Genomic DNA, 26,537 nt, shown 5'->3' with positions numbered 1-26,537 from the left:
GCTGGGCTGACAGAAGTGAGTGGTCATGGCCCAAGTGTAGAGGCAGAGACCCTGAAGTAGATGAATAGTTCACTGAGTTTAGTAAGAACTGTGCAGGAAAAAGGAAAAAAAAACAATAAACACTAGGCCAACAGGGCCATTAACTAAAATTCTCAAACTGAAAGCTAGCATCAACCCTGTGGCTAAGAAGCACTAACTTATTACTAAATGAATACTAGTCCATTACAACGTCAGTCAAAATGGTAGTCTTCTTTCCTGGAATGAGGATGAAGGGAAGCAGGGAGTGTAGATGTTGCTGTGCTTTTGGCCAAGTCCTAACAAGACTGAAACAACAGGAAGGAAGTTAAATACCACCACAATGAAACACTATTTGGCTAGAATGTGCATACTCACAAGCAGGATTGCTAATCCTATTGCACCCTTCCTGAGAGGGTGTGCAGACCCTGTGGCAGAGGGCACTGAAGAATGTGGTAGGACAGAGGGATCTGGGAATACTGATCCATAATTCTTTGAAAGCACATTCTGATAAGTACTTCCCCTTCCCTCCTTCTCTCCTGTAGCATTCTTCATTCTGTTTACCCTCTCACCTTTTCTCTTCTCACCTGCCCATCATTTCCCCCTTCTCCTTCGCTTTCTTCCATGGTCTCCTGCCCTCCCTTATTAGATTCCTTCTTCTTCAGCCCCTTTTATCATCCACCTATCCCATCCCAGCTTCTTACTTCACCATCCTTCTCCCACCCACCTTCCCCCTCACTCAGTGTCACCTACCACCTACTAGCTTGTATTCCTTCCCCTCTCCCCAGTTTCTTATTCTAGCTTCTGCCCCCTTCCTTACCAGTCCTTATGAAGGTCTTGACCAAAGACGTCAACTGTATATCACCTCCATAGACGCTGCCTGAATTCCTCCAGCAGTTTGTGTGTGTTGCAACTGCATTCCGTGTTCTGCAGTTCCCCAAATGTAAACTGAGAGGAAAATGAGCTGATTACCAAAGATTAATTCACAAAAACACCACCAATGAGCAGATACATTTGACTGAAATGTAGCACACAGGTTGTGAGCCTTCCCAATCCAGCATCCACAGAATTCCCTGCATCCCAGTGTTTCTGGTTTTGTTCCGGATATTTGTGACTGCAGCTTTATTCGTTTTCCCTTCACTTGGGCTTAGCTGAATCCCTAAACCATGATGCTCTTCCCTCGCCTATGAATTTGGGATTCACTTGTTCTGAAGGCTTAGGTAAGCAACCTCTCTGCTCGGAGTGAAGACTTTGACCTGTTGTAATAAACACACCACATGCATAATATCAGACTGGAGGGGGCAGCAGGGGAATGTTTATTTAAAATATAATTTAAATGAATGAGGAACTTAGCTAGCTATGAGGTGGAGCTTAGTTGCTTAGTTTGAGAAACTAAATTAGTTACAGAGAGAGGGGAGAGAGAGAAGGAGTGCAGCTGATCATAGAAGTCGTTCATGGGCGGTCTGTAGGTAAGAGAAAGGTTAAGGATTGGTGATTCTTTCTGGGATTGGGAAGGCTCACAACCTGTGTGCTACATTTCAGTCAAATGTGTCTGCTCATTGGTGGTGTTTTTGTGAATTAATCTTTGGTAATCAGCTCATTTTCCTCTCAGTTTACGTTTGGGGAACTGCAGGACTCGGAATGCATTTGCAATGTATTTCTGCCCTCAGCCATGTTGAGTGAATAGTGGAGAGAGAGTCCTGGTACTCTCTCAGTTCCCCTGTCTACTCTGAGAGTATGTCGTGAAGCCTGTATTTCTGTTTAACCCTTTGTGGTCTCTCTTGCCTGTGCAACCTCATCACCAGTTCAGTGCCTCTGCCTGAATTGTGTGCACCCTGGATAGAGTGAGCTGCTTAAGTGTGTTGGATGTTTTCAGGACCCTCAGCAAATGTGCAAACAAAACCCCTATTCTTTGGCAATTCAAACAGGGAATGTGGGACTGTGTTTTTAACACGGTCATCTCTCTCGCTTTGGAGAATGTGCAAACAAAACCCCTATTCTTTGGCAATTCAAACAGGGAATGTGGGACTGTGTTTTTAACACGGTCATCTCTCTCGCTTTGGAGAATGTGCAAACAAAACCCCTATTCTTTGGCAATTCAAACAGGGAATGTGGGACTGTGTTTTTAACACGGTCATCTCTCTCGCTTTGGAGAATGTGCAAACAAAACCCCTATTCTTTGGCTATTCAAACAGGGAATGTGGGACTGTGTTTTTAACACGGTCATCTCTCTCGCTTTGGAGAATGTGCAAACAAAACCCCTATTCTTTGGCTATTCAAACAGGGAATGTGGGACTGTGTTTTTAACACGGTCATCTCTCTCGCTTTGGAGAATGTGCAAACAAAACCCCTATTCTTTGGCAATTCAAACAGGGAATGTGGGACTGTGTTTTTAACACGGTCATCTCTCTCGCTTTGGAGAATGTGCAAACAAAACCCCTATTCTTTGGCTATTCAAACAGGGAATGTGGGACTGTGTTTTTAACACGGTCATCTCTCTCGCTTTGGAGATGTTTCACCCTCAGTACATTATTTCCTTCCTAACTATAATGTAAGCCTTCTTTCAGTCAGTGCAGGGAATGACCCCAGTGACAGAGGTGAGTTAAAGGAGCTATTAAACTAAAATACCAGCTTATCCTTGCAGGTTTATACAAGTGTAAGAAATGAGGGAAGGAGGAGGCATGAACTGCTTAGATAAACCACGGCTAATCCTTGATCCAAACAACACCTTCCTCCCCATTCTCCTAGATTCCCTTAAAGTCTTATCTACAGTAGTATTCTCAGGAACTGTTCCCACAGCCCTCAACAGCAGAGTTGAGAGATCTAACAACTAATCCGCTGCAGCAGAGGTGAGAGTTCCCTCTATTAACCAACATATTTAGCAAACTGTTTACCATGTCAATAGCACACTGAAGTTTGTGCAGATTTTCTGTGCACAACCTGGTATTTTCTTGTACCAAATAATAATGATTAGAAATTCAGAAGTGCAGCCCTGGGACATCCTGAAGTTGGAGAGGACCTAGAACCAGGAAAAGTCTGCTCTACTTTTCCTGATTAATAATCAGAGGACTCTTAAACCAAATCTTCTGTCTGGATGTGCTGCTTGGATTGGGTCAGGCAATCAATAGGTTGTATAAATCATCCCAAGGGCTGGAATAGATATGTAATCAGGCAGCGGACTTTGGTTTAAGCACAAGACCGGAGGATCTCCGAGTAAGTTTGTGGATCTCATACACACAGAGTATATAGAAAGGCTAACTTTCTGACATTGTAAGGCATTAACATTGTGAAACTGTTTGCCTTCATGCCTGACCCCAATGACTGTCAGCAGACGGTTACAAGTTATTGCAGCCAAAGAGAGTTGCACTTGCACTCAATAACATTGGAACTAGTATTAGAATTAGTTTATTATTGTCACATAAACCGAGAAAGGAATCAGTGAAAGGATCGTCTTGCTTACTGTCAAGTCATTACAGAATGCATTGAAGTAAAATAAAAGAAAACAATAACAATGTAGGTAAGATGCAACAGCTACAGAAAATGGTTCCCTAGTGCGATAAAATGGACTCTTGACCTTACAACCTACCTCAGTCTGGTCTCCACTGTATTGTTTTCCTGCACTGCACTTACTCAGTAGCTGCTACGTGACAATAATAACCAATTCCAATATTCTGCACAGAAGTTGCTCCTCTGGAGCAGCAGCGAAATCAGGAACAGGAAACTTGTTATATTCCTGCCACAACTGCAGCTTCATCATGGTCAGCAAATTCAACAGGGTTTCAGGTCTATTGAGCCCCGTTGCCCTGGGATACACAATGCTGCCCTTACTCACAGAGTGTATAGACATATAACGCTCTGAATTGCCTCGGGGTATTTTGATATGCTCTTTGCCTGAGGAATTACCCAGTACCTTAGTCCTCCTCTTGCCCCATATACACTCCCCTCTAACTTTGATAAATGCCCAGAGTTTTGATCATATGCCACTGGCTGCTTTTTAATTAAAATGATGGTACACGAAGATTAAAAGCAAGGGTATGTAGAAATTTCTTCCGTCTGAGCTTGGCAAATCTCTGGAACTCTCTGCCCCTGAGGGTAGTGGATATATTAGATGTATATGACGTTAGATATGCTTAAGGTGGAGATAGATAAATAAGTGAAAGATTGAGGTTATGGGGAAATGGCAACCATGAGCAGTTGAGGCTGGCGCATATCAGCCTTGATCGTACTGAGTGGCTGAGCAGGTGAGTGGCCGACTCCTACTCCTAGTTTCTTGTGTTTTTGTGTGTGGGTGTGAGCGTGTCCAGTCAGGGTCCTATCCAGCCAGCCTAATGTTTTTTTCCAGCACCAGGTACATACGTAGTCTAATGCCCTTCCCTTGGACAACATCGGTGGCGTGGAGAGGGGAGACTTGCATTGTCGGTCTTCCATAAAAAAACAACACTGCCCTGGAAACTTTCCAAGGTGAAAATCCATGGTCTATTGAGATTAATGGAGGCCTACACTACACATATGTAGTGGCATAAATCTTTGTGTAACAACTCTTGACACTGTTTCCAACATAAGCTGGAGTTTACTGGTGCAGAAATGTCTGTCGTCAGCCATCATGAATAAAGAGATCCCAATCTGGTATCTAGCGTGTTGGCCATTTAGAGGGTAACTTAGCTAATCATGGGAATCTTCACAACAGAGCACCAAATTTCACTGGTGGCTGTGCCAAAACATTTCACATGCTTGCCTTTCGATAGAACTAACAGCCTGCACATTTTGGAGCAATCAACCCCTACTTGGCTATTTTAAAGGATGTGTGTGTGTGTGTGGTTCAGCTGCTAGCAGTACTGTAGAACAGGAGTTTCAGTATGAGCATTGCCTGTGGGGAAGGCAGCGTTGAGGACCCAGGGGAGAAAGCAGAAGGATGCACGTGTGTGAAGACTCAATCCCCAGGGAATTTTCAAAGTCATGTGGTTCTCTCTTAACTTCTCTGAAGAGCAGTATCTCTGAAAGCTCCCTTTTGACATGGCGACCATTAATGAGATACGTGGCAATCTGATTCCAGCTGCTTACAGTCCATGATCTGGGCTCGTCTAGATGTGGAGATGAAGTGATTGGGCCTTTCCCAATATCCAGGCTACCAAGATCAGGGGAGGGAAGAGGAGCTGGAGGAAGGATTAGAGATTGAATCTGGTTGGGAGGGGCACCAACAAAAACCAAGACAGAAGGCTAAAAGCAGGACTGCACTCTCGTGTCTAAGCAAGGAACTCAAATGTTTTTTTGTAGGTAGATGGATACTTTATTGATCCCAGATGGAATTACAATGTCACCATAGCATTACAAGTGCACAGATACAAATATTAAGAGAGAAGTAGAAATAATAAAAAATAAGTTACCACAAACAGGAGGGTATCATCACTTCCCCAGCTTTAGGATAATTCTTTATAGAGACTAATGGCCTTTGGAGCAGCGCAGTTGTCTTAGTCTGTTACTGAAAGTGTTCCTCTGTTCAGCTAAGGTTGAAACATTGAGGGTGAGAAACATTGTCCAGAATTGCCAGGATTTTCCATAGGGTTCTCTTGTTCTATTGCAGCCTTCAGTGTGTCCAGTTTGACTCCTATATCAGAGCCAGCCTTTCTAATCAGTTTATTGAGTTAAATGGTCTCTCCTCATTCAAGATCCAAGTAGCTGTTGTTTGTGGCACACATTACACCTTAAGTATATCTGCTGATCCAGCCTCCATGCCAGATTGTTAATTTAGGGAGTCTACAGTAACAGGCAACTTCAGCAGACTGGTGAATAAACATTGGGACTTGAACCACCAGGGCATGGAAGGCTGTGGACCTAATGGAATTAGTACAGTTGGGTGCAATGGTTAGTGTCGACTGCTCTATCTAGTTACATATTACTACAAGACCTACACTACCATACTCACATCACCAGCAAGTGGAGACCACTGTCTACACCAGGCCAGGTTCTGTGCACTACCCTAGTCCAGCAGGTGTGGAGCCATTGTGACTCTTTGCTGTACGCTCTCCGATTTCAGCAGTGCAGCCACAAGAGGAGCACAAGGAAGGGGAGGTGGATGAGTCTGCTTGTGGGGGTCACTATCATTGAAAGAGTCACAGAAGAACAGGAGCTGGATCATATTGCTAGCACAAACCACATCTGGCTATACAGTCAGGCATCTTTTAGTAGCTAGGAGACTGCCTAGGAGAGCCGTTATTTCCTTGTAATGTTCCATCCTCTGCACCAACTATGATCACCAAATGAGACCTCAGAACATTTGCACGTTGCTGGATGCAGGAATGTATTTCCTATGGAGCTACAGATCTGGAGGGTCTGTGCAGTAGGACATCATGGAGTGAGCCGGAGAGAGCTCCTTGTGGACTTTATGCACCGGTTTAAAAGATGCATAGAAATTGTCTGCACTTTGGGAGATCACAGAGTGAGTTGGAGACAGTTCCTTGTGGATTTTACATGCCAGGTTTAAAAAGGAGCTCAAGAACTTCAGAACTTTTTAGGAGACTGCAATCATAACAATCTCTTAGGCACTTGGCAATAAAAAGAAGCAGGGTGCAGGGGGCAGGGTTTCAAATATACAGATCATCGAGATCTCTTCTGGAGAAGGTACAACCTGTACAAAAGGAATAGGTTACATCTAAACCCAAAGGGGATCAATATCCTCGCGGGAAGGTTTGTTAGAGCTATTGAGGAGAGTTTAGACTAATTTGGCAGGTGGATGGGAGCCAGAGTGATAGGATGAAGATGGGATAGTTGGTATACAATTCAATGCTGTGTGTATTAAGACCGTGAGATAATAGGGTAAAATTGCAGTCAGTGAGATGAGTTGAAGTGTAATATTCAGGCAAAATTGAAAAGGGTGCTGAATACACTACTGAAGGCATTATATTTGAATGAATGCAGTGTGCAGAATAAAGTAGATGATCTTGTAGCTCAGTTAGAGACCAGCAGGTATGATGCAGTCATCACTAAGTCATGGCTGAAAGAAGGTCATAGTTGGGATCTTAAAATCCAATGATAAACATTGAATGCAAAGAACAGGCAGGTAGGCAGAGGGGGTGGGTTGGCTCTGCTGGAAAAAAATGAAAATAAATGCACAGTAAGAGCTGACATAGGGATGGAAGATGTAGAATCCTTGTGGGCAGAGTTAAGAAACTTTAAGTGTAAGAAGACCCTAATGGGAGTTATATACAGCCCCCTGAAAAGCAAATCGGATGTGGGATACAAATTACAACAGGAGATAGAAAAGGCATGTAATCAGGGCAATGTTAGAATAGTCATGGGGGATTTTGATTTGCAGGTATATTGGGAAAATTAGGTTGATGCTCGAACCCAAGAGAAAGGAATTTGTAGAATGCCTACAAGGTGGCTTTTTAGACCAGCTTGTGGCTAAGCCCACTAGGGGAAAGGCAATTCTGGACTGGGTGTTGTGTAACGATGCAGATTTGTTTAGGGAGCTTAAAGGAACCTTTAGGAGACAGTGATCATAATATGATAGAATTCACCCTGCAGTTTGAGAGGGAGACGATAATATCAGATGTATCAGTATTACAGTGGATTAAAGGAAAATACAGAGGCATGAGAAAGGAGCCAGACAAAGATGTTTGGAAGGGGCACTAGCAGGGATAACGGCACAACAGCAATGGCTGGAGTTTCTGAGGTAATTAGGAAGGTGCAGTATTCCAAAGATGAAGTATTCTAAAAGGAGGATGAGGCAATCATGGTGACAAGGGAAATCAAAGGGCAGCAGTAAAGCAAATGAAAGGGTATACAATATAGCAAAACTTAGTAAGGAGTAAGAGGATTAGGAAGCTTTTAAAAACAAAAGTAACTAAAAAAGCCATAAGCAGAGAAAAGATGAAATATGAAGGTAAGCTAGTCAACGATGTAAAAGAGGGTAGATAACTTTTTTTTAGGTATATAAAGAGTAAAAGAGAGGTGAGAGTAGATAGTGGACCAAAGGATAATGTTCCTCGAGAGGTAGTAATGGTGGGGGTGGGGGCAAGGAAATGACAGGTGAACTCAATAAGTATTTTGCATCAGTCTTCCCTATGGAAGACACAAGCAGTATGCCAGAAGTTCAGAAGTGTTAGGTGACAGAACTGATCCCAGTTGCTATTACACAGGTGAAGGTTCTTGGGAAACTGAAAGGTGTGAAGATACATAAGTCACCTGGACCAGATGGTTTGCACCCCAGCGTCCTGAAAGTGGTTGTTGAAGAGATTGTGGAGGCATTGGTAACAATTTTTCAAGAATCACTAGATTCTGGAATGGTTCCAGAGGACTGAAAAATTGTAAATGACACTCCACTCTTTAACAAGAGAGAGAGGCAGAAGAAAGCAAATTATTGACCAGCTAGTCTGACTTCAATATTTGGGAAGCTATTGGCCTCATTATTAAGGATGATGTTTCAGGATACTTGGAGGCACTATCATATCATAAATAGACAGCATGGTTTCCATAAGGGGATGCCTTGCCTTACAAAACTGGTAGGAAAGACAAAGGAGAGTCATGGATTTTCAGAAGGTCTTTGACAAGGTCCTCGAATGAACAAGATAAGAGCCCATAATATTAACAGGAAAAATACAAGTACTGTATAGTTAGAAGATTGGCTGACTGGAAGGAAGCAAAGAATGGGAATAAAGTAGACCTTTTCTGGTTGGCTGCAAATGACTAGTGATGTTCCACAGGATCAGTATTGGGACTGCTTCTTTTCATATTAGAAGCCGCAAAATTTGGAAGACATAATTGATGGCTTTGTGGCCAAGTTTGCAGATGATACCAAGATAGGTGGAGGGGCAGGTAGTTTTGAGGAATCAGAGAGTCTGTAGAAGGACTCAAACTGATTGGGATAATGGGCAAAAATGTGGAAGATGGAATATAGTGTAGTGAAGTGTATGATCATGCTTTTTGGTAGAAGGAATAAAGGCATAAGCTATTTTCTGAATGGGGAGAAAATTCAAAAATTGTAAGTACAAAGGGACTTGAGAGTCCTTGTGCAGGATTCCCTGAAGGTTAACTAGCAGGTTGAGTTGGTGGTAAAGAAGACAAATGGTAGCTTGTATTTCAAGAGGACTAGAATATAAGAGCAAGGATGTAAAATGGAGGTTTTATAAGGCATTGGTCAGACTGCACTTGGAGTATTGTGAGCAGACTGGGCCCCTTATCTGAGAAAAGATGTGCTGGCATTGGAGACAGTCCAGAGGAGGTTCTTGAGAATGATTCTAGGTATGAAGGGTTAATACACGAGGACCATGTAATAACTCTTGGGCTGTACTCACTGGAGTTTAGAAGAATGATGAGGGATCTCATTGGAACAATTTGGATATTGAAAGGCCTGGATAGAGAGGTCGTGGAGAGGATGTTTTCTACACTGGGGAGTCTAAGTCCAGAGGATACAACCTTAGAATAGAGGGATGCCCATTTAGAATGGAGATGAGAAAGAATTTATTTAGCCAGAGGGAGGGGAATGTGGAATTTGTTGCTACAGACTTGCTCAGTGGAGGCCAAGGTATTGAGAACTTATAAAGCAGAGCTTGATAGATTCTTGATTAGCCAGGGCATCAAGAGTTACTGGGAGTAGGCAGGAGAATGGGGTTGAATAAATCAGCCATGATGGAATGGTGAAACAGACTCAATGGGACAAATGGCCCAATTCTGCTCCAATCCTTATGGTCTTATCATCCTATACTTGACACTTGCACTTCACTCATTGTGATAGCGAACTCTCACAATGGTCAAGCGACTGGCCAAATGCCTTCAAATACTGAGCTATTGAACAGCATCCATGATGGTCTGTTAATGCAGGCGTCATGGTAACCAAGAATAATGGTATATCTGGTTGAATAGCCACAATGGGTAAGGGTCTACAATCTGAAGTCACCATTATAAACCACTGTTCAATCAGCCAAGGGAGAATCCTCATGGAAATTAACTTCAGGCAGAAATTATTAATGTAATTGAAATGTCTAAGAAGTCCAATGCAATCCAATGATCTCCAGAGCAGAAATCTCATTCTCTTCATGACATTCAGATGTTGAGTGGTTGCCAGAGACACCCAGCGTAGAGCATGGGGATCACACAAAGCTGAGGCTTACCAAAGATGGCCCAGCAGTGAGGGGCAAGCTGCTGTCCTTGCTGCTGCAGCCTTGTCCACTGCCATCAGTCTTTTTGGATCACAGAAGGGTGAGAAATGACTTTTATTTCTGTAATTTGTAGAATGAGGAATAGAGCTCCATTGGCTGTAGTCAAGGAGATCCTTGTTCGGGCCTGCATTTCTTGGAAGTCAGAAGAATGTCCCTATTAAAATATATATGATTGTAATGAGCTTGACAGGATAGGTGTTGAGATCTTCCACTCATGGGAGTATCACAAACACGGGAACCATAGTTACAGGACAGGAACTAGTCTTTTAAAATTGAAGGGTGTAGAAATTTCTGTCAGAGATATTCATACTCAAAAGTGTTTAATTCAAAATTCACGATCCAATATTGTTTAGTGTAATTTTCAATACACAAGCGTAAAGGAGAACAAAATGATTATTACTATAACTTTGATGCAGCACAAAAAAACACAATAAGATAAAGAACACAATAATAATTTAAAAGCACAATAAATATAAATGTATTGTTTTATTGTCAAATGAACCAAGATGCATGAAAAGCTTCTGTTTATACAGATCAAATCATTACACAGTGCATTGAGCTGGAATAAGGTAAAACAGTAACAATGCAGAATAAGTGTAAAAGCTACTGCAGTAAATGATACAGTTCAAGATCATAACTAGGTAGATTGTGAGACCAAGTGTCTATCTTGTGGTACAAGAGATCCATTCCAGAGTTTGATAACAGTTGGATAGAAGTTGTCCTTGAGGCTGCATTCAGAGTTTTGTATCTTCTGTCCAATTGGAAAGGGGAGAAGAGAGAGTGGGTGGGGTCTTTACTGGTACAGTGAGAAGTATACACAGAGTCCATATAGAGGAGGCTGGTTCTTGTGATGTGCTGATCTGTGTCCAGAAGTCTCTGCAGTTTCTTGTGGTCACATACAGAGCAGTTGCCATGACAAGCTGATATGCATCCAGATTTGCTGGACTCCTCTGTTCCCAAAGGCAGTGGAGGCCAGCTCATAACGGCAGAGATTGATACATGCCTGAAAAATCAAGGAACAGGGAGTGGCAGAGAAGAGGAGTTGAGGCTTGTGTAAAACAACCTTGCTCCTAATGAGTGTGGTTGAAAGGCTAAATGGCTTCCTTCCAATCCCGTTTACTTGTATTTTTCTGTGTGGATGTGACCATGTCTAGTCAGGATCCTCGCTAGCTACCCTGATGATTTCCCAGCACCAGTTGCCTACGGAACAGCATAAATCTTTGGGTAACACCTTTCTGACAACAGACTGGATTGAGATTGGGCTTAGTCAGATTAGGTGACACGGAGACTGAGAACTGACTGTTAAACAGGCTTTCTATAGAGATGGGTTGAGAACAGAACATCATCACAAAACTGGGAAATGATGAGAGAGTAGTTTATCTGAAGTTGGAGAATTCAGTATTCATTCTAGTAGGTTGAAAAGTGTTCTGTTGATAAGACGTTGTTCCTCGAGTTTATGTTAGACCTCACTATGGCTGTAGGGGAAGTTGCAAACAGGTTGGAGTGCAAGCGAGGATTGAGAATGAAGTGGGATGGAACAGAAAGCTGAAAATTTCTACCGTGGAAGATAATGTGTTGGCTTTGTGGTTGCTTTACTCAGCCTGGTTATGGGTGCTGGCTTTCAAGGGTAGTGTTCTTCAGATTAGTCCCGGTGCCGTGGGCTTGCAAGATCAGAAATGGTGAGTATGTGGATGAGGCAAGGCTTCAAGTTCTTGGACTACTGGGATCTCCTCTGGGGTAGAAATGGCCTGTATAAGAGGGATGAGATGCACTTGAACCAGAGAATGACCAATATTCTTGCAGGGAGATTTGCTAGTGCTGTAGAAAGGGTTTAACTTCGATCAGCAAATGGTAGGACTCTGAGCAGGAGCAAGTCATGGGATGAAGCATTAGGGAGTGATAGCTGGTCTAGCCATCAGGAACGCAAACCAGACATTAAAGGAAGGAAAGGAATACTGAGTTAAAATGCATTTATCTCAATGTTGAAGTTTAGCAGGTAAGGCAGATCAACTCAGAGTGTGAATTGGTTTTGAGGACTGGGAAGTCACACTCCGAAGCATGTCTGTGAGGAGGGCAGGACTGGTAGTTCAATATTCCAGGATACAGGTGCTACAGGCATGGCAGGTACAGGCAAGCAAGAAGGGGTATTTTGATCACAGGGTACATAACAGCAATACTTAGAATTACATTGCTAAAGGATTGTCCAGTGAGTCCCTCTGGGTAAAACATAGAATTAAGAAGGGAGTGTTCACTCTAGTGGGGCTGTGTTGTAGACCTCCAATATTCAGCTAGAACTTGAGACACAGGTGTGTAGAGAAATTGCTCATAGTTGTCAGAATAAAAAGGTTGTATTGATGGAAGATGTTAATTTCCCTGGTGTTGACTGGGCCACCAAGAGTGTCAAGGGCCAAGGTGGAGTGGAATTTGTGAAGTGTGTCCCGAGTCAGTTACCGAGGACCCGACGGGGGCAATGCTGGAGCTTCTCTTAGGAAACAAGAAAAGACAGGCAACTGAAGTGGTAGTCATGGAGCAGTTTGGCTCTTGTGGCCAAAATTCTATTAGTTTTCAGTTAGTGATGGAAAAGGACAGGACAGGTCCACAAGTTAGGTTCCTAAACTGGGACAGGGCTAACTTTGAGGGAATTTGACAGGATCTCGCAGAGGTTAATTTGGCAAGCCTGTTTGAAAGGAAAGAGATGAAGGTTTAAGAGTGTGATATCAGGTTCCAGCAGCAGTCTGTTCCTGTGAGGCTGTAGAGTAACCCTGGCAAGTTTGGTGAACCTTGATTGACAAGAAAAAGGAAGAAGCATACCTTTGGTTTAGGTTGTTGGGGTTGAGCAAATCCTTAATGACTGTAAAATTATCAAAAATACCATTAAAGGGAAAATCAGAAAAGTGATGAAAGAATCTGAGATGGTTGAGAAAAATCTTAGGATTGATTTTTAATGACCAGTGTTTAATAAGGAGAAAATTATGGTTGTTCAAGAAATACAAGAAACAAGTGGAGATGATTTTGTTTTTTTAAGGTTGGTATAGCCAGGGGAGGTAATGGGGATAAGCTCCCACCTATTTGATGTTGCTGATGGCGTGCATATCAAATAGCTTCTGACAACCAAGTCCATCTCCTGGGCTTCACATGAGGTTTTGCAATTAACCCCGGTGGAAACATTTCTACAGACAGGAGAAGGGGCAAAGGTGGGTTACTGTGTCTTAAAACCAGTTGCTTTGGGCAGACAGGACCGTGGTTGGAAAACTGTGATCTTATACTTCTGCTGCTTTACGACTATACAAATTCATGGGGAAGGCTTTGGGCGTCACGCCTGAGGAAGAATCCAGAGCTGAAGTCCCTAAGCGAGTCTTACGTTGAAGTCAATGCTCACTGGCAACTCCTGTAGCACTGCTGGTACCAAACTGTATCGGTCTCTGCCTTTCCTTTTGACTCATCAGCTACGTAGAGGGGGAGAGCCTGCTACGTGGGAAACAGCTTGCTCTTCATATTGTAATGCCTTGCCTTGTCCACTGGCTTGTGAATTATGTAGACAGCTGGGACATAACATCCATGCTCTCAAAATTTGGAGGACATTCATATTACTAGGGAGGAGATATTTGTAGCTTTACAGTACATTAAAGATAGAGATCTTTTTTAAAATTAAGGTTACCTTTATTTGTCACGTGTACATCAAAGCGTTCAATGAAATGCGCTGTTTCTGTCAAATCAAATCAGCAAAGATTGTGCTGTGTCACCAGCATAGCATGCCCGCCACTCATTAATCCTCAAAGTTCAAAGTAAATTTATGCTGAAATTCAATTTCTTGTGGGCATGCTCAATAAATTCAATAACTGTAATAGAATCAATGAAAGACTGCTCCAACTGGGTGTAAACCAGCGTGCAAAAGACAATAGGTTATGCAAATACAAAAAGAAAAAAATATTCAGGATAATAACATCCCAAAGTCATTAGACCTTAAACAATTAGGCCTACACAACAGTATCTAAGTACACCTTCAGAAAGCCACAGTACCAAGCACCACTAGAATAGTCCGAAGGTTTCTAGCAATTGAGAACTGAGGGTGCTTGACTATCCCTGAACCTCAGGTTTTACCAGTTTGCGATGAGAAAACGATATATATTAATAAATAGATCATAATGTGATAAAGGAAAAACTTTAAACAGAATTTATTTCAAGGCTTAAGAAAATCTGCCAGAGCTCAACAATAAAATATAACAAAGGTAATAAACACTTCCGCAATACCCATATTAACACATTCTTTTGGCATAATATCTTGGTTCAAAACCAATCTGGCAAATTTACAAAGAAAAGTAAAAACTGAAATGACAAATTTTAGAAAAGACTGTGTACACTCGAATGCACTTAGATTAACTCTACCTAAGGCAGAAGGAGGAAGGTGAACAACAGACATAAAAATCTACACAACTGTCAGATAAAACTGAAGAGGATATACTTTCATCAACAAAAACAGGAATCAAGCACTCCACATGAGCTTATGCAATTCTGATAAGAAGTGCACATCACTAAACTTAAATGAGACCACAACCCAGAAAAAATGAAGACATTATCACTATTGAAGAAAAAGCTAACCAATGGAAGAGCATGACTCTCCATTGAAGACACCCCCATGATCTGAACAAACTAGATGTCAACAAGTAAGTGTCGAGCACCTGGCTCAGAGTTGGAGACTTCTTCCCAGAACCAGAGGGGTTCCTTGTGGCAATTAAGGACCATGTGGTTAACACAAAAAAATTATCAAAAATACATAATAAAAGACCAACAAATTCAAGATGATAAATGCAGAAAGTGATTAAAAAAAAAGGCAGAAACAATCCAACACTACAGCATCGTGTAGCAGTTTACACAGGCACAATCAAGTGGCAAATATTATTCATCAAAATCTTGTTTTAAAACACAGTTGCACACCTGCACTGATGGAGATTGTGGAGGAGGTGTTGTTGCCAATCCAATCTGACTGGGGTCCCCAACTGCACAAGGAGATATTGAGACCAAGGTTTTGAAGTTTATTGATTAGTTTTGAGGGGTTGATGGTTTTGAATGCCAAGCTGCAGTCAATAGTGAGCATCCTGACGTATACATCTTTGTATCTTCACCATTACGCTGCCGCGCTACCCCGCGTGGATAAATCATCATGGCCTGACAGAGTGCATCCTCAGACTTTGTGGGAAGCTAGGGAGGAAATTATCAAGGCTGGTGCAGAAATATTCTTTCGTCATTAGCCAGTGGAGAATTTGGAAGGTGGCTAATGTTCTCACCTTGTTGAAAAGGGGAAAGGACAAGCCATGGAGTTACAGGGTGGTCAGCCTGACATCAGTAGTGGATAAGTTACTGGAGGGAATTCTGAGCATCTGGACAGGCAGAGTCTGATTAGGAGGAGTCAGCAAGGCTTTGTGGGTCAGAAGTCTTGCTTGATGAACCTGTTAGAGGTTTTTGAAGAGTTAACCAAAAGGGTAGATGAGGGTACGGTATTGCTCAGAATGGAGGCCAGTGACCAGTGGTGTGCTGCAGGGGTTGGAGTTGGGACCCCTGATATTCATTAATTATATAAATGACCTGGATGTAAATTCAAAAGGATTGATCAGTGAGACATTAGGAGATGTTGCCAACAGTGAAGAAGGTGTTGTAGAATACAGGAGGGGATATTGATCAATTAGGAAAGTGGGCATAAGAGTGGAAAATGATTTTCAATACAGATCACTGTGAGGGATAGAGCTTGGAAAGCCAAACCAGTGTAGAACATACACCATCAATAGTAGGACTCCGGCGAGTGTAAAGGAGCAGAGGGACTTTGGGGTGTAAGTGCACAGTTTGTTGAAAGCAGCATCACAGGTGAAAAAGTCATTATCATGCTGGCCCTCATCAGTCAGGGCATCAAGTATGGGAGTGGGGACATTGTGTTGCTCCTCTATAAGTCATTGGAGGCCACGCTTAGAGTACCAGAAACAGCTTAGGTCACTCTGTTAAAGGAATAATGTGGTTAAACTGGAAAAAGTGGAGAAAAGATTTATGAGGATATTGCCAAGAGCAGAGGGCCTGAGTGGTAGGGAGAGGTTGGCCAAGTTAGTTCTTTTTTCTGTGGAATTTTGAAGAAAGAGGGGTGAACTTAACAAATGTTTGAAATTATGACAGGCATAGATAAGGTGTATGGTAAGTCTTTTACTCAGGGCAGGGGAGTCCAGAACCAGGTGGCCTAGATTTAGGGTGAATCCGGGGTGAGTAAACAGAACAAGCTGCCAAAAGAATTGAGACAGGTTCAACAGTTTCTCTTAAGAAGCACTTGGACAGGTGCATGGCAGGGCGGGGCCTAGAGTGACATGACTGGCTGAGTAAGTGCTGTGGTTAGCATGTACTAGTAGGGCTAAATGGCCTGCTTCCTTGCTGTATTGCTTTATGATCTGAAACTTTGTCCTGACACATGAATGCATGTAGGAATCCTATGACTGTTCTGCCAACCACTCTCTGCATATGTTGATTGGATTTCTTCTGCTTTTCACCACCAGGCTGATGAATATTTATTTCCCAACAGTCTTTGTCCTTAAGGTTCTGTTGTGATTAGTCTAGAGCAGCCTATCCCAACCCTTTTTCCCTGGAAGAACCATTCAAATGATTTTCAGATGTCAGCGAACCCTTGTGTAAAAAAAAATTCAATCTGCAGCTCACAGTATGTTAGCGAGATCAATAAGTTGTAGATATAATAATCAAAAAATAATTGTCAATGCTCTTTTCAGTAGAGAATGAATTTTTAGCCAACCCTTTGTTGAAAATAAAACAGGTGGTTAAGCTTAGCTTACCTTTCTTGAAGTTAATCTTTCTTTCCCTTTCATAAATTTTAAAGACTCATAAGGCAAACATAATATATTTCTGTTAAATAACTGGCTGAAGCCAAAATGGGATTTAATATTTCCAAAGGTAGGCGCAGTAGATTTAACTTAAATAAAGGTTGTAATTGATTTTAGTTAATGCTAGCTGTAACATGAAAATTTATTGACAATGTTGAACAGTAAAGTTCCTAAAAACCATAAGCCAAAGCAATATGACTAAAAATATAACCAAAGACACAATTTTATACAAGACTCTTGGAAAAACATTTTCTTACGAAGTGACATGATCAAGCTCAAATATAGGCCTATGTGTTTGGTTTCTGCTGCACAAATACTCAGCTCTGGGTGGAACTTGAGATAAGCACTCAGAGGCTCTGGAGACTCTAGTGGATCCAGGGCAAGTGACAAATTGGATCAGAAGTTGGTTTGGCAAGGGTGGTGTTGGAGGTTGTTCTTGTGACTGGAACACTGATCCGTGGCAACCACAGGGACTGCTGGTACACTTGGATGTGAATGTAGAGGTGTTGTGCTATTACAGATAATGAAGTAAGTTAACCAAGGCCACTGCAAAATGAAGGATACTTGTCTACATCAGCTGTAGAATTGAATATTTAAACTGGGGTGGCATACTAAACTTTAGAAAGCATTGTCTCGACCTCATGGAGTTTCCTGGGCAGTTTTAGTTGTCTCACCAAATGAAGAATATAATTTTCTTGAAGAAGGTGCAGTGGAGATTTACCAGGGTGTTTCCTGGGCTGGAGCATTGTAGTAATGAAGGAAGACTACATTTGTTTTTCCTGGAGTGAAGGAGGCTGAGTGAAGTATATAAAATCACGAGGGGGATGAATAGGGTAGGTGGTTAGAATCTGCTTCCTATGGTGGGGATGTCTGAGACAAATGTTTATCGATTTAAGGTGAGAGGGAGGAGACTTAGGAAGAACCTGGGGGAGAATTTTTTCACAGGATTCTGGAGAGGTGGTGAAATCAGAGACTCACAATATTTGAGAAGCATTAGGCAAGATGGCAAGGCATGAAAAGCAGGTGAATGGGCTGAGTGTAGGTGAGCACAAAGGTCAGCATGGACACAATGGGCCAAAGGGCTTGCTTCTATGTTGTAAAACTCTTTAACCCTATTTCGAGATGGAGTTGAGATGATATTTTGAGCTGCTGCAACCCTTTTGGTCTAGGTGCTGTTGAGAATACAGACAGTGATGAGAGCAGTGATATATTTCAAAGACAGGTGGTAAAGAGCTCGCAGGTGTGGTGCAAGCCTTGCCCTTGGTGGTAGGGGTCTTGGGAAGGAATTGGAACAGCTTGGCTGGAGTCAGCGTTTGTTGGGTTGCGCAGGTCTTCAGAACCACAGCCGGCATGTGGCCTGGTCTCCGACTCAAGCTGCATCCAGTGCCCCCAGCCAGTTCCTGAGGTGACGTTGGATGCATTGAACCTATCGAAGATTGGCTGCTGTGGAGATGCAGTCCTCGAAAATGAACCAAGACGGCTTAATCCACTCAGCTTTTAAAATGATTAGAGAGTGTTAAAGCTTGCCAAGTTGGAACAGGAAATGAGCTCTTAAAAATGACTTCTATCTGAAACAGGAAGAAACAACAAATAATTGCTTTGTAGGAATTTTTAAATAGTCATCTATAATATCCAAATAGTACTTCATGCAAATTCTACACACACCCTCATAGTTCCTCTATTAATGCAGTATTTGATGTACAAAATGATTAGTTGTAAATAAATTAATGATAGTTGGTACGAGAAGCAGGGAATGCAGCAACATGCTGAGTTGTAAGGAGCTTATCAGCGTTTTAACAGATGGCTTGGTGATAATGTAATCTCGTGAGAGTAATCAGTTGTAGATGGTTTTAGACAGAGCTTTTCTATTAGCTGAGATGAGAATGCTCTTGGAGCTTCCTCCTCCTGTTAGACTACCATTTTCAGTTGGATCCAGGGAGGACTGCAGAGGGATTTGACCCATTAGTCGTGCTATTGTTTGGCTCTGTCAGTTTATACGATTTATCACATATGGTGTCCTTTGTTGGAGCTTCAGCAAACTTCACAATGAGGTTCCATGGTGTCGCCATCTGCAGCCATTGAAACAGGCTGAAAACGATGGGAGGCCATCTTCACTGTGAAGTTACAGATGGTGGTAGAATTCTGCCACATCACACACCCCAGCACCCTGTCTGGGCTTCCAGTCTTGTTCTGAAATGGTTCCACTGTGTCTAGTTATAAAGCTGTGGTCACACCTTCTACCCAGAGAAAGGAAGTTTGGTGGGGCCAGCTCAACACTAGAGTAAGTATTGGGATTGGTCTCGCATGGTGCTGACCAACAGTTCAAAGCAAGGCTGTGCGTTGAGTCCAACTGCATGGGGAACCAACACTACTTGTGTGCAAGAGCTCCACCCCCCCCCCCCGCAGCTATTAGTGGGACAAACCACATGGACTCCTTCCCTTGCAAATGGTGGAGTGTGCAAATATCTTCCAGAGCTTTTCTTCCAACAATATTTGTTAACTTTGGGTAACCTCTTTTTTTTAGTGGATAAACACAGGAGACTGTGGCTCCGCAGAGTCTAGCAGCAGTCAGGATTTTGTCAATTTATCATTTTAAATGAATAACTAAAGTCAAAATGCCCCAGCGCAGTCTGCATTGACTTCCTACTCTGCAAGGGCTGAAACTCAAGTTGCAGTCCAGCATCAACTCACACAGCTCCAGAACAAACTGTAGCTTCCAGCCAGCCCTGAGTATAAGAATAAAAGCAGGAACAAAAGAAATCTACTGACATCTCTCAAACCTCACACTTCTCAACATATCCTAGGGCCAGTAAATTGGTCCCTCCATTCATCAGTGCTGAACCTGTGGTCAGTATTTGGGCTCAGTGGGGCCGTGTTAAATCAATGTTTCATGTTAAACCAGTACTGCATATGAATCAAATGTTAAGTTGCCTGTTAAGCAAGTGCTTCACATTAAACTAGTGCTTTGTATTAAGCCAGGACAACGTGTAAAATAATGTTTCGTATTAAACCAGCTCTATGCATTAAAGCTTACGTTGCACTAAAGACTACTGTGTTAAACCAGAGCTGAGTATTAAGCCAATAGTGTATATTGAAGCCATGCTGCATATTAAATCATTACTTTCTTAACATTCAGTGCAATGTACAATACATCTTTCTCATTTTTTTCTGACCTCCCTCAAAAAACCGACTCCTTCCTGCATGCTAGGGTTCCTCCCAGAGCATTGCAAGGGTTCTGTGTTTTGCTGGCCACTCTCTGGGAAAATGCTGCTCAGCAAACGGACAGCTGATGGTGTTGATACTGATGCACCATCAATAACTCTAGGGGACTGGAAGCCAACGATAGGCTTTTATTAACAGCAAAAGGGAGCACGGAATGTCGAAGACTGAGGGAGGAGCAGTGCCCCAATCGCCTTTATACCGGGGTCTGTGGGAGGAGCCACAGGAGCAGTCAGCAGAGGGGCGAGTCCAGATAGGTATACATAGTTTACCACAGATACCTAGCTGTTACTGTTTCACAAGGAAACACAGCAGCCAGACCTCCAAATTGTCTCTTCCCTCTGTCTGTTAAGGGCAAAAACAAACTATTACACACACCAATGTGGACCTGGCCATTCTACTGAGCCTAAAGAAGCCTATTAAACTTGTGCAACAGTTCAAAGCAGGGCTGTGCATTGAATCAAACTGCATGGGGAACCAACACTACTTGTTTGTGAGAGCTCCCTCCCCCCCCCCCCCCGCAGCTATTAGTGAGGCAAACCACATGGACTCCTCCCCTTGTAAATGGTGGAGTGTGCTTGGCCTATGTCATCCAAGTCGTGCTTTATGGGATCTTTTTAATGCCTCCATGGTCCACACATGAAGAAACTGCATGCATTTAGTGTTTGGGGTTTGGGTAGAGTTTCTTCATGGTACATTGGTGAGCTGGACTTCATTAAAACCTGTGTGGATGAGCGTATGCCCACAAACACTTACTGTACATACCCAAACTAAAAGCTGTGGATGAACCAGGAGGTACGTCATCGGCTGAAGGCTAGATCTGTGGAATTCAAGTCTGGTGACCCAGGTCTGTACCAGAGAACCAGGTATGATTTGCGAAGGGATATTTCAAGGTCAAAGGGACAATTTCAAATGAGTTTGGAGGTGATATCAGATGCATGGCAACTCTGGCAGGGACTGCAAGACATTACTTCCTACAAAGTAAAACCCAATAGTACGAATGGCAGCGATGCTTCGCTACCAGATGAACACAACTACAGCTGTGAAGATCCCTGCCGCACCTGATGACCCTGTGATCTCTGTCTCAGAGGCCGATATTAGACTGTCTTTAAAGAGAGTGAACCCTCGCAAGGCGGAAGGTCCCAATGGAGTTCCTGGTAAGGCTCTGAAAACCTGTGCCAACCAACTAGCAGGAGTATTCAAGGACATTTTCAACCTCTCACTGCTATGGGCAGAAGTTCCCACTTGCTTCAGAAAGGCAACTATTATACCAGTGTCTATGAAGAATAATGTGGGCTCCCTTAATGACTATCACCTGGTAGCACTCACATCGACAGTGATGAAATACTTTGAGAGGTTGGTCATGACTAGACTGAACTCCTGCCTCAGCAAGGACCTGGACCCCCTGCAATTTGCCTATCACCACAATATGTCAATGGCAGATGCGATCTCCATGGCTCTTCACATGGCTTTAGACCAGCTGGACAACACAAACACCTACATCAGGATGCTGTTCATCGACTATAGCTCAGCATTTAATACCATCATTCCCACAATCCTGATAAAGAAATTGCAGAACCTGGGCCTCTATACCTCCATCTGTGATTGGATCCTTGGCTTCCTAACCGGAAGACCACAATCTGTGCGGATTGCTGATAACATCTTCTCCTCGCTGATGATCAACACTGGTGCACCTCAGGGGTGTGTGCTGAGCCCACTGCTCTACTCTCTACATACACAAGACTGTGTGGCCAGGCATAGCTCAAATACCATCTATAAATTTGCTGACGATACAACCATTGTAGGTAGAATCTCAGGTGGTGACGAGAGGGCGTACAGAAGTGAGATATGCCAACGAGTGGAATGGTGTCACAGCAATAACCTGGCACTCAACATCAGTAAGGTGAAAGAGCTGATTATGGACTTCCAGAAGGGTAAGACGAAGGAACACGCATCAATCCTCATAGAGGGAATCAGAAGTGGAGAGAGTGAGTAGCTTTAAGTTCCTGGGTGTCAAGATCTCTGAGGATCTAACCTGGTCCCAACATATCAATGTAGTTATAAAGAAGGCAAGACAGTGGATATACTTTATTAGGAGTTTGCAGAGATTTGGCATGTCAACAAATACACTCAAAAACTTCTATAGTTGTACCGTGGAGAGCATTCTGACAGGCTGCATCACTGTCTGGTACGGAGGGGCTACTGCACAGGACTGAATGAAGCTGCAGACAGTTGTAAATCCACTCAGCTCCATCTTGGGCACTAGCCTACAAAGTACCCAGAACAACTTTAGCGAGCGGTGTCTCAGAAAGGCAGCATCCATTATTAAAGACCTCCAGCACCCAGGGCATGCCCTTTTCTCGCTGTTACCATCAGGTAGGAGGTACAGAAGCCTGAAGGCAGACACTCAGCGATTCAGGAAAAGCTTCTTCCCCTCTGCCATCCGATTCCTAAATGGACATTAAACTCATGAACACTGCCTCACTATTTTTTAATATACAGTATTTCTGTATTTGCATGTTTTAAAAAATCTATTCAATATATGTTAATTGCTTTGTTTATTATTATTATTTTATTTATTATTTTTTTTCTCTGCTAGATTATGTATTGCATTGAAGCGCTGCTGCTAAGTTAAAAAATTTCACGTCACGTGCCGGTGATAAGAAACCTGATTCTGGAATAATGAACTCTGGAAGTATGGTCTACTCATCAGACTGTCCATGTGACAAGAATACTCCTGGAGACCACACTAAACCTTTCACATTTAGTGTCATAACGATGTGCCCTCAAGGAGGGAAAGAGTCACTGCACCCAACCTCCAATAACTTTAAACTCTTAACTGAATCCTGAGTCTCCACTCATCAAACAAAACAAAACTACACCCACCCCCTGCACTTTGGGTGCCCCGAGTTTGAGTGGTATTTTCCTCAACGTTCGCTCTCCAAAACTGTATCAAATAACCTGACCCCATGTTTATCATAACTTTTTTTATTATTTAAAATAAATTTATTTCATAAAAAAAATATATATAGGAAATACAGTACAAAAAGTAAATGTCCTTTTTTACCTTTCAATATTGCATCAGGCCGATACATTTTATGTACAAATCCTTATATTCTCTTCTTAAACAACACACCCTTCCAGTGTCTGTTACACTGGGCCCAGACATTGATGGCAGACTGCAGACTTCCCCAAAAAGCCTTTGTGATGGTTGTACCGAGCCTCCATGCATCCCCAACATACCTAGAATGTATGTGGCAGCCAGCAGCACTCCCTCTCACTGACATCTTGTGCTCCTTCAGACAAGCCAAGGTGTGACTCTTGCCAAGTTGATGGCCTTCCAGAACTTGGAGATTTGTCATGGTGTGGCTCCCTGGGAACAGCTCATACAGTAGATCAACGAGTCCTCTGTTACGCACCTGCTGAGTGCACTTTGATAAGGATTCTTGCATCCTTTCCCAGATATTCATTACATACACGTGGTCCACCGTGAGCAGCCCTGGTCCCATCCTCAGGGCAGCTGTCCTGAGGACAATGTGCTTTGGGAGTGGGTCTCTGAATGTGCAGGAGAGACCTGACAAGATTCACCACATCGTGGCTTTTGCTTTCTGTCCTGGTGCTTTATGGAGTATGATGTGTCAATTGGTGTGGTCAAGAAGCACCAGTACAGATCTATGACCAGATAACCTGGGAAGGAAATTCAAAGCGGGGAATTGTGAGGGACTTGAGGAGGTGATCTTTAGGATGAGGGAAAAGGCATTGACACCTCCTCTGACCACAGTCCTCCTCCCCTCAAACCCCTCTTCCTCATGCTAGCACCTGTGCTCCTCCTCCCACTAACCCCCACACCCTCTTCTCCCCTACCCAGACCTTCTCCTCCCGGTTCTGCAAGGGAGAACTGTGCACATTGTGTGAACTTTAACCTGCAACTGCAACCCTGCACACTGAGAAGCACAGATGTAAACGTGTTGCTCGTGTTTCAGGGAATGTAGTATTTGCAGGATTTCCTGCGGTAAGTGTTATCATAAACCTAAAGAGAGTGCTTCTGCTGCAGATCTCATGACCTCAGATGCCTTGACCAATGAAGTTCCTTTTGAAATGTGCATGTTCTGAATGAGGAAGTAGTCAATGCAGATGAAGTGTCTTCCCAGTCAGATGTGACAGTAACTGGAGAGCACACTATTTTGCCAATAGCACTAAATTTCAAAAGGCACCATTGGAATCATATCCCAAGGAGACATTCTTTTCTATTTTTTAAATTGAAAGACCAAAATATTCATATGTTCACACACAGATACAAATGCACATAGAACCCACTATCTCTCTGTCTGTCTCTCTCTCTCTCACACACACACACACACACACACACACACACACACACACACACACACACACTCACAGAGTTACTGACTGCTAAACTTTTAAATGAATTTTATTAAAACAAAGTTCTACTTCCCATTGTCCAACTCCCCGTGCTTTCCTGTGAGAAGCTGGCCCTGGGGTTGGGAAGTGTGTACAAGTCATCTTTTTCCTATTAGATACTCTGTGTTTGTGCTTCAGCTAAGTTGGCACCTGAAATCCCTCAGCATGAAAGCAGACCCTCTGAACACCCCCCTCAAGTCTGCACTGAATCATCAACCACCATTCAAACTTTCCCATTACTTCATTCTTTTCATATTCTCATCAAGTCTACCATTCTCTTTTTAACAGCAAGGATAATTTAGAGTAGCCAATTAAACCATTGCCTTCTACATCTTTGGGTTGTGGGAGAAAACTAGAGCTCCTGGAGGAAGCTGACATGGCCAGAGGGAGAATATGAAAACTCCACAGAGACTCCACTCCGATAGTTAAATTGCCCTCCTGCATGTTTATTGGAAGGAGCCATGAAAAGCATGCATGGGAAAGGATAAACACGGCAGCACTCTGGGAAAAAGCATCAGTCTGGCTCTGATTGGCAGTTCTTTCAAAGGGCAGTTTGCTCATTGTACGTGTATAGACTTTGGCCTGCAGAGCTTCACACGGGGCAAATGAATGATTCTCCAAGTGTTACACTGATTGGGGTGACACATTAGCTCAAGGCTTTACAGTACAAGTGACCCAGGTGCAAGTCCAGCTACAAACAAGGAGTCTGTACGTTTTCCCCTGACCACGTGGGTTTCCTCCGGGTGCTCCGGGTTCCTCCTACTTTGCATAGGCTTGATCCACAGCAGCTCCAAGAGCACTGTACTACCTCTGTGCTGTGGGGATGGCTAGTGCACTTCTAGGATAACTGAGACCTGGGAAAGCCGGACGTCTGTCTGTGACTCAGTTGACATCGAGCAGTTCTCCAATTTCTGCAAAACTTTTTAATCAGGCAGTGTGAAGGGTCAAGGGGGAAGTTACTCAAACCTGCTGAGCACTGCAGTGGTGTTCTGCACCAAGCCAGAGGTTCAGGCACATTAAAGTCGTCCAACTAGACACGAACATTTGGACTTGCTGCCCAGTCACAAACATCTTTAGCAGAATAGTGGTGTAACTGGCTCCAACACTGTGGAGTTTCAATGCCTAAGGCAAAGCACACTGTCTGTGGTATATTCACCCTTGCAGGCAGAAAACTCACAGATTGCCTTTTCCAACTGTCTGCCAACCTTACCCTGCTTTGACCAACAGAGAAGGAAGGAAACTCTGTCAGGATTAAACAGAGCAAGAGAAGATCAAATCCTTCTCTTGGGGACACATATGGAGAACAGTCAGCACTTACCCGACACTCAGATTACGATGGATGTATATGAGCTGGTCAGCCACTGAGACTGCACGTTGATAATAATCCCTCTGATGTCAGGCTTGGCCTGGAACTCAAACCCCAGCGTCTATAACTTACTTCACTGAGAATCCACTCTCCTTGTAAAGCCCCAGTCTTGAACTCCTTGGCTCCATGCACAAGGTTTTTTAAGCCAAGGAAATGTTCCTCTTCATTTTCCCTTTTAAACAATGTCCACTTAAACTACATCCTACTCACAAATCATTTTAGGAATCATCAATTTGATTACTATTTAACCTTATGGACCGAAGAGAATGGAAGATCACATGGAGAAACCAGTCCATGGGTTCCTTGTTCCGGCATTGTTATGGGAAACCTGCAGAAGATAGCCCTGCCCAGCAATGACACTGAAAGTACGTTTATTATCAAAGTACATATACATTGTACAGCCCTGAGATCTGTCTCCTTATAGGCAGCCACAGAACAATGAAACCCAAGAGAACCCATAAAAAAAGACCAGTGTGCAGAGAGAGGAAA

The 26,537-nt window shown here is 43.0% G+C and overlaps 1 protein-coding gene across 2 annotated transcripts in view; it reads left to right on the top strand.

Annotated features, from left to right (window-relative positions):
• Positions 1-1,419: 1,419 nt before the first annotated feature.
• btk (Bruton agammaglobulinemia tyrosine kinase) overlaps positions 1,420-26,537 on the top strand; it is a 99,432-nt gene continuing 74,314 nt past the window's right edge. For both annotated transcript variants that reach the window (XM_059977361.1, XM_059977359.1), the window contains exon 1: positions 1,420-1,484. The gene's annotated coding sequence lies outside the window, so the exon portion shown is untranslated. The remainder of the gene's footprint in view (positions 1,485-26,537) is intronic.

The sequence above is a fragment of the Hypanus sabinus genome, chromosome 8 (assembly GCF_030144855.1).
Source record: "Hypanus sabinus isolate sHypSab1 chromosome 8, sHypSab1.hap1, whole genome shotgun sequence".
In the NCBI taxonomy this organism is placed as follows: Eukaryota; Metazoa; Chordata; class Chondrichthyes; order Myliobatiformes; family Dasyatidae; genus Hypanus; species Hypanus sabinus.
This window is presented reverse-complemented; position numbering and strand designations above follow the sequence as displayed.